Source organism: Fukomys damarensis, unplaced genomic scaffold, assembly GCF_012274545.1.
Source record: "Fukomys damarensis isolate Sample0158 unplaced genomic scaffold, DMR_v1.0_HiC HiC_scaffold_39, whole genome shotgun sequence".
Classification (NCBI taxonomy): Eukaryota; Metazoa; Chordata; class Mammalia; order Rodentia; family Bathyergidae; genus Fukomys; species Fukomys damarensis.
The window spans coordinates 58099923-58110149 of NW_022900951.1; positions in this window are offsets into that span (position 1 = coordinate 58099923).

Genomic DNA, 10227 nt, shown 5'->3' on the forward strand with positions numbered 1-10227 from the left:
AGTCTTACTTGTGTGAAAAGTTGAGTGACCAGAACCAAGATTGCACCTCTTCTCATATGAAAAGAATCACGGAGGGTTTATAGTTGTTTTGATTTTGTTTTTTGAGACAGGGTCTTGCTGTGTAGTTCAGGCTGGCCTTGAAATCACTATGTAGCCTAGGCTGGCCTTGAACTCATGTTGATCCTTCAGCCTCTTCCATCATGTCCATTGAGGACAAGTTTTTTTCTAAATACTACCAGAGTCTCTTCTTAATTCCCCCTGTCCTAAAGCCCATTTATCCTCCTTGGAAGTATCAGATAGTTTTAATGGTTCTTCAGGAACTGGAAACAATGCTAGAGTTTTAAGGCATTGTAAGGCTGCCCTTTTTCTTCCCTATTAGCCTGTTGGTTTTTCAAGGAAATTTTAGGCATGTATCTTTGGTGCCCCTTACAATGCATAACTGTAACCTACTTGGGAAGATGGACTGCCTTATTCACAAGAGTGGCTAAATTCTGTGCCTATTGGCATCAGAGAGGAAGGAATAAGAGTAGTGTAAGTTTTTCCAATAACCTCAGGGATGCCAAAGACCAGGATCTGACACTTGGTAAAGTCATTTCCCCATTGTCTACAAGTAACCTTATGTCTTCAGAATAGTCCTGACATGATGAAGAGTCAGAACATCTACTCTCCGTCCTAAAGTGAATTTTTCAGCTTCCTCTGTTAGCACAGCTGTAGCTGCTACTGATGCATGGGAGTGTAGCCATCCAGAAGCCACCCCATCTAACTTCTTGAAAAAGTATATCAGGGCAAAGCTCTTTTCCTGTGCTTTTTGTCAAGACACCCAAAACAATCATTCTCTTTTCTGATATGCAGAGGAAGAAAGGTTTTTATTAAGTCAGGTATTCTTAGTGCTGGAGCCTGAGTAAAGGAATGTTCTATTTCTATAAAGCCACTGTCAGAAACTTTTGTCCATTCAAGGGGCATGGATGAGGCTTTGATAGCCTTGTTTAATGGCTTTGTCATTGGTCCAAAATTAGGTGTCTAGATCTGTCAGAAGCCAGGTATTCCCATAAAGAAATTAACTTGTTATTTGATGACAGGAGGCCCAAGATAACAGATAGCCTGGATCCGGTCCCTAGACAGCTATTGTCCCCCAGGTATAAGAATATATCCCAAAGGAAAAAATGGAAACAAAGTCTTTGTAAATAGGGAAGGGTGGAGGGGGTCAAGGGAGGGCAGGGCTATGGGGAAAAAGTATACACCAAGATACATCATGTAAAGGTACAAGATTCCAATGATGAATATAACTGTACTATATACCTAAAAAGTACCAATAAACTTAATGAAAAAAAAGAATATATCCCAAATATTGATCCTTTTTGGAGGGATATCTGGTCCTTTTCCATTGAGACTTTATATCCTTTCTTAATTAAAATTTGAGGGTTTGTATAGTATTATGGTTGGATAGCCCTTTAGGTGGGCTGAAAACTAGAATATCCATCTACATACTATAGGATGGTTCCCTGTTTAAACTCTAGGTCCCTTATGTTTTTCTCTAGTGTCTGAGCAAAAAGATAAGGACTGTCTCTAAACCTCTGTTGGAGAATGGTCCAAGTATACTGCTGCGTTTCTCTTGAAATGGGATTTTTCCCATTCAGAGGAAGACAGAAACTGTGATTCTGGGTACAGGAGAATAAAAAAGAATGCACACTTGAGATTTAAGACAGAACCAATTAGCGTTCCCTGGAATTTGGGTGAGAATCATATATGGATTTTCCACCACAGGGTGAATTGGGATGACAGCCTTATTAATGAGACAGAGGTCTTGTACCATCCTATATTCTTCTGAGGGCTTTGCTACAGGGAGAATGAGAGTATTGCAAGTAGACTGACGATGCTAAGGAAGGCTGTATTTGAGAAACCACTCTGTGAGAGGCTGAAGGACTTTACATGCCTCTTCTTTGATTGGATACTGCTTTTGGTTAGAGAATCAGCAGAGGTCTTTTGGTCTTATAACTACTGGTATAAATGAATTCACCCTACCAGGTATTCCATTATACCATGTGGCAGGATCCACCTGTTGGCTAATTAGGTCAGGGAGACCTGATATACTCCCAATAGGTAAAATCAATTTTGGCCTTTGCTGGAATCTGAGAATTGCCCCAAATTTTGCTAGTAAACCCCTTCCTCACAAAGAAGTAGGACACTGTGGAACAAATAAAATCTCATGGGTAAATATCTGGCCTTCAAAATGACATATAAGACCTGGAGTAAGAAATTCTGACTAGGGATCCCTCAACCCTAAATATTACTATTGATCTAGATAATAATGATCCAGGGAAGGAAGTCAAAACTGAATGAGCTTCACCTGTATTAATAAGTAATTGAATTGGCTCACCCATGACATCTAAGATTACCCAGAGTTTCTCATAGTAATACATATAACTATGGCTGGGGACATTATGGTTATCTTTGGGTTTCCTCAATCATCAGAGCAGGAAATGATAATTTTGGCTGGCCTAGGCCCCTCTCTGGGAATGGAGACATTCAACCTTCCACTGCCATGAGTCTGGCACATTGGCCACCTCACACTCAAAGCAGGGCCCAGCCAGTGGCTTGATTAAGTTTCACTCCCAGTGCCAAAATTTCTTGCAATTGAAACAGGAACTCTTTCCTCATTTATCTTTGAAATTTCCCTTAGATGATTTGGGTGAGTTTAAAGCATTGCCAATTGTGACAGATAAAATCTTAGCCAGCTGTTGGGTCGTAGGTGTCTATGGTCCCATCTGAAGTTTCATAACTTATGCTAGATATCTAGAGCTGATTGAGAAATGAACTGATATCCACCAGTGCCTCTCCCTCCTAGGAAGATGGATCTATGTTAGTACATTTATGGGAGAACTTCTACTAATTGGCAACAGAAGACAGGTGGATTTTCCTCTTTTCCCTGCATGACCCTGATCAACTTATCATAATTAACAGATTTCTTAATATACCTTTTCATCCCCATTTTAAGAGTGGCTAAATCAGACATCATTTCAAGTCTTTCACAAGTATTATAGTCCTAATTTGGCTCTGTTTCAGGAAGAATAACCTCTACACGGTGGTTTTCTTCACTTATTAAAGCATAGTGCTCACTTGCATAGTACTTAGCCTTTTGTAGGATTCTTTGTCTTTCATCTGGAGTAGAGAAAGCAGCCAAGATGAATTAGACATCTTACCACGATAAGTCAAAAGCATGGGTCAAAGTTTGAAATTCATCTGCAAACTTACTAGGGTACTCTGATAATTGGCCTAGCCATTCTTTGCATTGCTGTACTCTGCGATTGAAAAGGGGACCTGAACTCAAGAAGACCTCTCTGCTCCTGATACAAGAGTAGCAAAATATCACATAGAACAGAAATGTGAGGATCAGCTATTTAATTTACACCAGTAAAGTGACAGCAAATGAAAAAAAAGAAGAAAAGATGAGATAAATTTGGGGTGATCCTCCACTTTCCTATGGCTGGAAATAAAACCCAGATGCTTTGCATTCACTTCCCCCTCACATGCTGTGGAATATAGGAAACATTTCCTGGCACTAAGCTCTCCAGCCCAGGGGAAAGAAAGAAAAAAAAAAAACTTTGGACCCAAAGGCCTTACCTGTTCCCCTGGCTTGCTAAACCAAATAGGTTACCAGATTTGGGGATGTTGAAGTCTTCCTTTAGAAGTGATTTTTAGGTCCTTTCTGTACTGGACAAAGAATTGAACGAAATAGGCATAAACTTTGGCAAAGTTTTACATTTACTAAAGGTAGAAAAGAAACAGAAGGGTGAGGGAAAAACATGTTCTGCATAGCAATTTTTTGCTCAGTATAAAAATACATATACTATAGTGTAGATGAATAGGAAACATGTTTCTCTTCAGTTAAAGCCAAACTTAGTGGTGGAAAAGTTTTCCCCCATTCCCTCAACATGTCCAGGGTTCCAGACATTTCCTCTCAAGCATCTCAGGAATTTTCTTTGTTCTCAGTTTTATTACTTCTAACTCACCACCAAATGTAAATGGGATGTGGCTCTGTGAACTGAGCTTGCTGTCTATAAAATCTGATAACCGGTGAATTTGCTGGCTCCAAATGACTTGTGCTCTGTGTAACCAATGCAAAGTGCTTAACTCCTGCATGCTCACCCCACCCCCACCAGAGAGAATAACCTGCCCTATTCCAACCCAAAGGTGAGTCATTCTTTTTGTGGGGAAGTCCCAGAATGACCCAGTGGCATTAAGAATAAAACTGTAAAAAAAAAAAAGTATAAAACTGTAAACTTGGCCTCCAAACTTCTGGGTGAGTCTTCCATTCTTGTGCACCACTTGTCTGTATGTTCTGACTGACAATTTGCTGCTATACAGGGAGGCCTATCGTGAAGAGACACAATAGTAGCAAGCAGTTAATGGTGATTGACCCTTTTTTATATTTCCCATGCTGACATCACATTCAGATCATCCAAAACCTGCTGAAGTTCTCTGCAGAAGTCCATGTGTAGAGTTCTGAGAATTTTTTCCAGGATCTTGTAACACCTCCTTTCCCAACTAGTTTTAGCTACACCCTATCTTCCTGCCTCAGTATGATTTGGTGAGGAATATAAGTACCTTTATCATTTCTGACCATTAAAATTTAGTGCAGGTCATATTGAGGCACTGACTGGTGTGAGAAGAAATTCAGAAGTAGCAAATGTTTTTTCATGCATTTGTTTGGTTGATTTGGAGTACTTATTTGGTTTGGTTTGCCTTGGTTTCTTTTGTCTTTCTGTTGTTTTGGGTCTAGATGTCCCCCAAAGCCTCATGTTCATAGGATTGATCTAGAGTGGATGAAGCTGGAATTGATTCATGATGCAATGCTAGACTCAAGGGCACTAGGATTAAGGGTGTGAGTGCTACCTGCCCTAAGTATTCTGAATAAGATAAATGGGATAGGGAGACACCCCTACTTGCTTTTTACCTTTGCTGCCTTGTGTGTGCCATGTTGTTTCTGCTCTGCCATGCGTGTTTGATATGCTTGCCTTGGACTTTGCCAATTATGGACTGAACCCTCTATGAACTGTAAGCCAAATAAATCCCTTCCCCTTTAACTTTGCGTGTCTGATATTTTGTCCCAGAAATGAGTGAAAAATAGCTAACACACTTTCTCTTCTTATAACAACCTGTATTCTAGGATGAGCAATAGTAGTAGTAGTATAATGGGGGCTGGGAGTCCATTCCCTTTCACCCACTTAAGTTTAGACAGCACCCCAGGACCAATGCTTCTTCCATTGTTCTGAGAGAAGCAGAAAATAAAATAACAAAGACTGAAGAAATTTCTGAAGCCCCAGGCCAGAGCACATGCATGTTAGATCTCCTTGCCTGATTTTCAGTAACATTTTCCCCACTCGACTTCATTAAAGGTTCATAATTTTGGACCAAATGTTATGCTTATGATTTAAAGAGAATGAACTCTCCTGATGTCCTGTGCACTAGAAGCACCCTTTGCACTCAGCACTCCATCAATCATCCCCAGAGATCCAGTAAAACGCATTCAGGTTGGGATGAACTTCCTTTAGAAAATCTTAACCTTGATTTATCTGGGTGCAGTGATTTTTTTTTTTACTTTCCTGTTGCCTTGAAACCACTAATTTTCTTCATGCCTTTCCTGAACTCTTCTCCCTGTGATCTCCAATGAATATAGCTGCTTTTCTTTCACCATTGGATGTATACTTGCAATTCATTGCTTGCTATACACAAGTATCCTCCAGCTGCCTAGAAAGGGGATGGTGAAGACTAAAGAAATAAAAGACAACAGAGACTTGTGGAATTTCAGAGTATATAGGGGGCTGGGAGGTCTGTGCCTCAAAGTGGGCAAAGACAAAGACACTCTGAGCTACTCATTATTTATTGGGTACACACAATAATAAGGTGACAGCAGTAGTCTATGTTGATTAGGATCTTGTGTTGATGAGGTTGATAAGGAGAGCATTCTTGCAACTGTAGGTAGGGAGAGAGAGCGGGCTAATAAGGAAGTTGTCCTTCCTCCAGGTGAAACCTTTCCCTTTTTGTAAATACTACTCAGTTCTAAGTTTTTGGGGAACCATGATGTCTTCAGCCCTTGTACTTTTGCCCTTGAGCATCAAAGTATTATGGAGCCATTCAGACCTCAACTTGTGATCAGAGGCAAAATGAAGTTATATTTCCACATGTAATAACCAGCTCATGGGCAAGGTGACACTGGAACTTAGACAGCTATAGTCACTTATTATGAAATTATCTTCCCTAAAGTTTATTTAGAATGGCTCTCAACACAAGATCCTGGGATTGAATTGCTGGATCTACCACATGGTAACAGAAGATTTCAGTACTATTTAGATTTGGCATACAACTGGACAGGTTGCAGCCAGGGATCTGTGATGAGGGGACTATTGAAAATATGTCTCCTGGTTATAAAGCAGGTATGGTCTCCCCCTTTCTGATTTGGAGGAGCACCCAGTTTGACCAGGGAGCTTTCCATGTTAAGGGAAGGACAATGCATTATAAGGCAGTATCTTAGTTACTTTTCTCAGTGCTGAGATAAAATACACAAGATCCAAAATTAGAGGAGGGAAGGTTTATTTGGCTCATGGCTCATAGAGGTTTCAGTCCATGGCAAAGCAGGGCAGGCAGAGGCAACAAGCAGCAATGAAGCAACCATCTTTCTGTCCTTTAATACTCACACCTGGGCTGGTTGCCAAAGTTTTCAGCATTGCTGAAAAATCCAAATCCAAAGTTTCCTCTGAGATTTAAGCCAAATTCTTTTTTATTGTTGTTGTTTCTTGTTTGTTTTTTGTTTTTTGTTTTTTGAGACAGGGTCTCACTAGGTAGTTGACACTGATCTGGAACTCACTATATAGCCCACGCTGGTCTCGAGCTCACAGTGATTCTCCTACCTCAGCCTCCTGAGTGCTGGGATTACAGGCATGCACCACCATGCCCAGCCTAAGACAAACTCTTACCCTTTACTAATAAAAAGAAAGTTAAACACTTCCAACATACAGTGGCAAAAGATAGACAATACCATTTCAAAAGGTACAAAAAGGGGGTAAGAATGGATGGTAACAAAGTGAGACCAAATCCAATTGGGCAAAATTAAATTTTGTAGTAACACATCCAGCATCACTGGCAATTAGCAGCAAGGTATGAACTCCAAAGGGCTTGAGTGACTATGTGGCACTTCTGGTTGTTGAAGTGCCCATGGTTTCTCTCTTTGGCCAGCTTTGCTCACTGCTTGCAGCTTTCCTGGCATCTCCAACCTTCTGGGTTCTCCAGTGCACCTTTTTTTATAGCCTTTTCAGTGACCAATTTATCCTCTGTTCTATCTTTACAGGCTGCAACTTTGCTGGAGCTTCCTTTCTGGCCAAACTCAACACTTTTTGAATCATTCTGCTCTTTTTTGTTTGTTTGTTTTTGCTTTTGTTTTGGGGGGGTACCAGGGATTGAACTCGGGTCCTTGTGTTTGCAAGGCAGGCCACTGAACCACTGAGCTAAATCCCAGGCCCTTGAGCTCTCTGCTCTTGATACTCAACATAGATCTGGCTAAAAGCCCTGACAGTAGCCACATCACAGCCTTAACATTAGGCTGCTTTGAAATTTCTTCCTGCAAATTAATTAGGCTGCTGCCCTTAATCTCACCCCCAGGACCTGAGAAAAATCCAGACCAACTTTCTGCCAAGGTATAACACACATCACCTGGAGTCCAACAGCCAAAGCAGTTCTTCTTCCAAGCAGAAACTTTCTGAGTTTGTCTTTACCAGCAGCATTTGTATCAACATTCCATTCTTCCAAGCTCTGACCAGAATCTCCCATCAAGTACAGTGTAAGGTATTTGAGGGCTGATTCTTCAGCTGGCATCTCCAAACTTTTCCAAAAGCCAGTTCCAAAGGCTCCTGAACCACATGGTCAGATATAGTCACAGAAATGACCCCACATTGCTGGTACCAAATTTTGTCTTAGATACTTTTCTCATGGCTGAGAGAAAACATCCAACACCCAAAAGTTAAAGGAGGAAAGTTTGTAGGGGTTTCAGACCACAGGAAAGCAGGGCAGGCAAAAGGCAGCATGCAGCAAGCAAGCAACAAGCAACTATTTTTCTGTCCCTTATATTACATCCTTACCCTTGTGGTAGATAACACTCACACATGGGTTAGGGGACCCTTAATCCTACCCAGAACTATGCCAAACCAATCAGTGGACTAATTCAGTGATTACACAGCCTTGATCCCAGCATCACATACTTTAGATCCTGTATCTCTGAAAAAGCCCTACTTATGACTGCATGAGGGTTTGAAGGACATTTAGAAATAAGCCATAATAGGTAGTATTCACTTAGAGGTTTAAATCCATCATACAGAGACAGTAGGCCTTATCCTTCTTTTCCTCATGTTTGGGGATTTAAGTAAGCCATTTTGAGCTTTAAGACATTCTTAGGATTTCTTGTGAGCCAATCTGCAGTTCAAAATTGTTTAACTGTTTGTTTTACAGGCAGGTTTGGGTTAAGACTTTTTAAGAAGCTAGAGACATTGGGGTGTGTTTAGAGATCAGTTGTGCTTTGCTCAGAAATAAAAGTGTTTTACTACTTCATAAGTCCCTTAGGAAATTTTAGCTACAAGTGACTTAGAAAAAGATCATTTTATTGTGATACAACATTGTGCAACTCAAAGTGCACTCTGATTTCATGCAACTGTTCTTATAAATATTATCGAGAGGATAATATCCATAGGTGCTTCCCTTAAAATTTCATGGGTTAGTGATAGAACAAGCAATAACATTCTGTCCCCCTAACCATGCAACTATTTGGATAATATTGGTGAGTTTCTTTTGGGGATTTAAATTTCTCTTCATTTTGACTAGCAGTCTAGCAGTCTTTGGTTCATTCTAAACTAGCTTTTTCAAAATATTTGTCATAATATCTGTTTGCTGAAAATTGATTTTTGTCCTCTGCCATTCATTCCTCAACTAGAAAAATGAGGAAATTTGACTATAGATGGCTTGCCTTTTTATTTTTCTCAGTGGGGAGTATTGTTCCTAAACTGATTTCTTCTTTCCATACTGTTACAGAAAACTTTTGTAAATTATCTAAAAACCTACAAAATGTTAGGAAAATGTAAAATGACTTCTGCTGTCTTTAACAGCAATCTGCTTTGTTTAGTTCAAAATTAACAGGCAGCAGAGGCATTGACCATGAAATGGGGTATCTGGCTGCATCCCTGACCTTGAACACCATCTTCCTGTGAGCTAGAATAGATAGCTAGATTAATCTTAAGGTAAGCTCCCTAACTACAAGGAATTGTTACATCTGGGTTAAAGTTAACGGTAATTTGTACATGGGTAATGTGAACTGAGGAAATGAAATATAACCACAGGAATGAGATTATAGGTGTAAAACCTATAAAAGAAGAAGCTGCAACCCAGTACAAGGTCGATCACTAGCACTGTTCTTAGTGTGATCAACCTTTTGCTGGCAAAATAAACCTTGTATTAATTTACTTCCATTCTGCATCTCTCTGTGTGTGTCACTTACCAATTCCTTCCGTGACAATACTAAGACCTTCAGCAATAGAGCTTGGATAAGATTGTAAACTTCTAACTAGCTAATGTTTACATTTCAGCAAAATGGGAAATGTTTTTAAACTTGGGGTAAGAGCTTTTTAAATTGACTAAAACCTATAAAATAGATTTTTTTAAACTTCAGGAAATGCAAACAGATTAATCTGAAAGCAATCTCATTTGAGATGTGTGTTTCTCACATGTCTAGCACCAGGAATTATGGCAATTATATAACATTTTAAAAGCTGGCAAAGGAAAAATGTCTTTTATGTCCATTGGTGTGCATGTGCATATTACATGTTATGTCTGTGTACATGTGTTTGTATATTTTTTGGGGGGGTACCAGGGATCGAACTCAGGTCCTTGAGTTTGCAAGGCAGGCAGTAGAACCACTGAGCTGAATCCCCAGACCTGTATATTGTTTAGGTGGTACTGTCACAGGGATGGGTGTGAGGATCTCCAAGGCTAAAATAAGGAACCTAATCCATTACTCAAAAATAAGTATGCAGGTTCACTGACTCCCACTGTGGAAACAAAATTTTTCAGATGCATTAGTAAAAGAGACATGAGATGGCCTGGGATTTAGCTCAGTGGTTCGGTGGCCTGCCTGGCAAGCACAAGTACCCGAGTTCGATCCCCGGTACCAAAAAAAAAAAAAAAAGA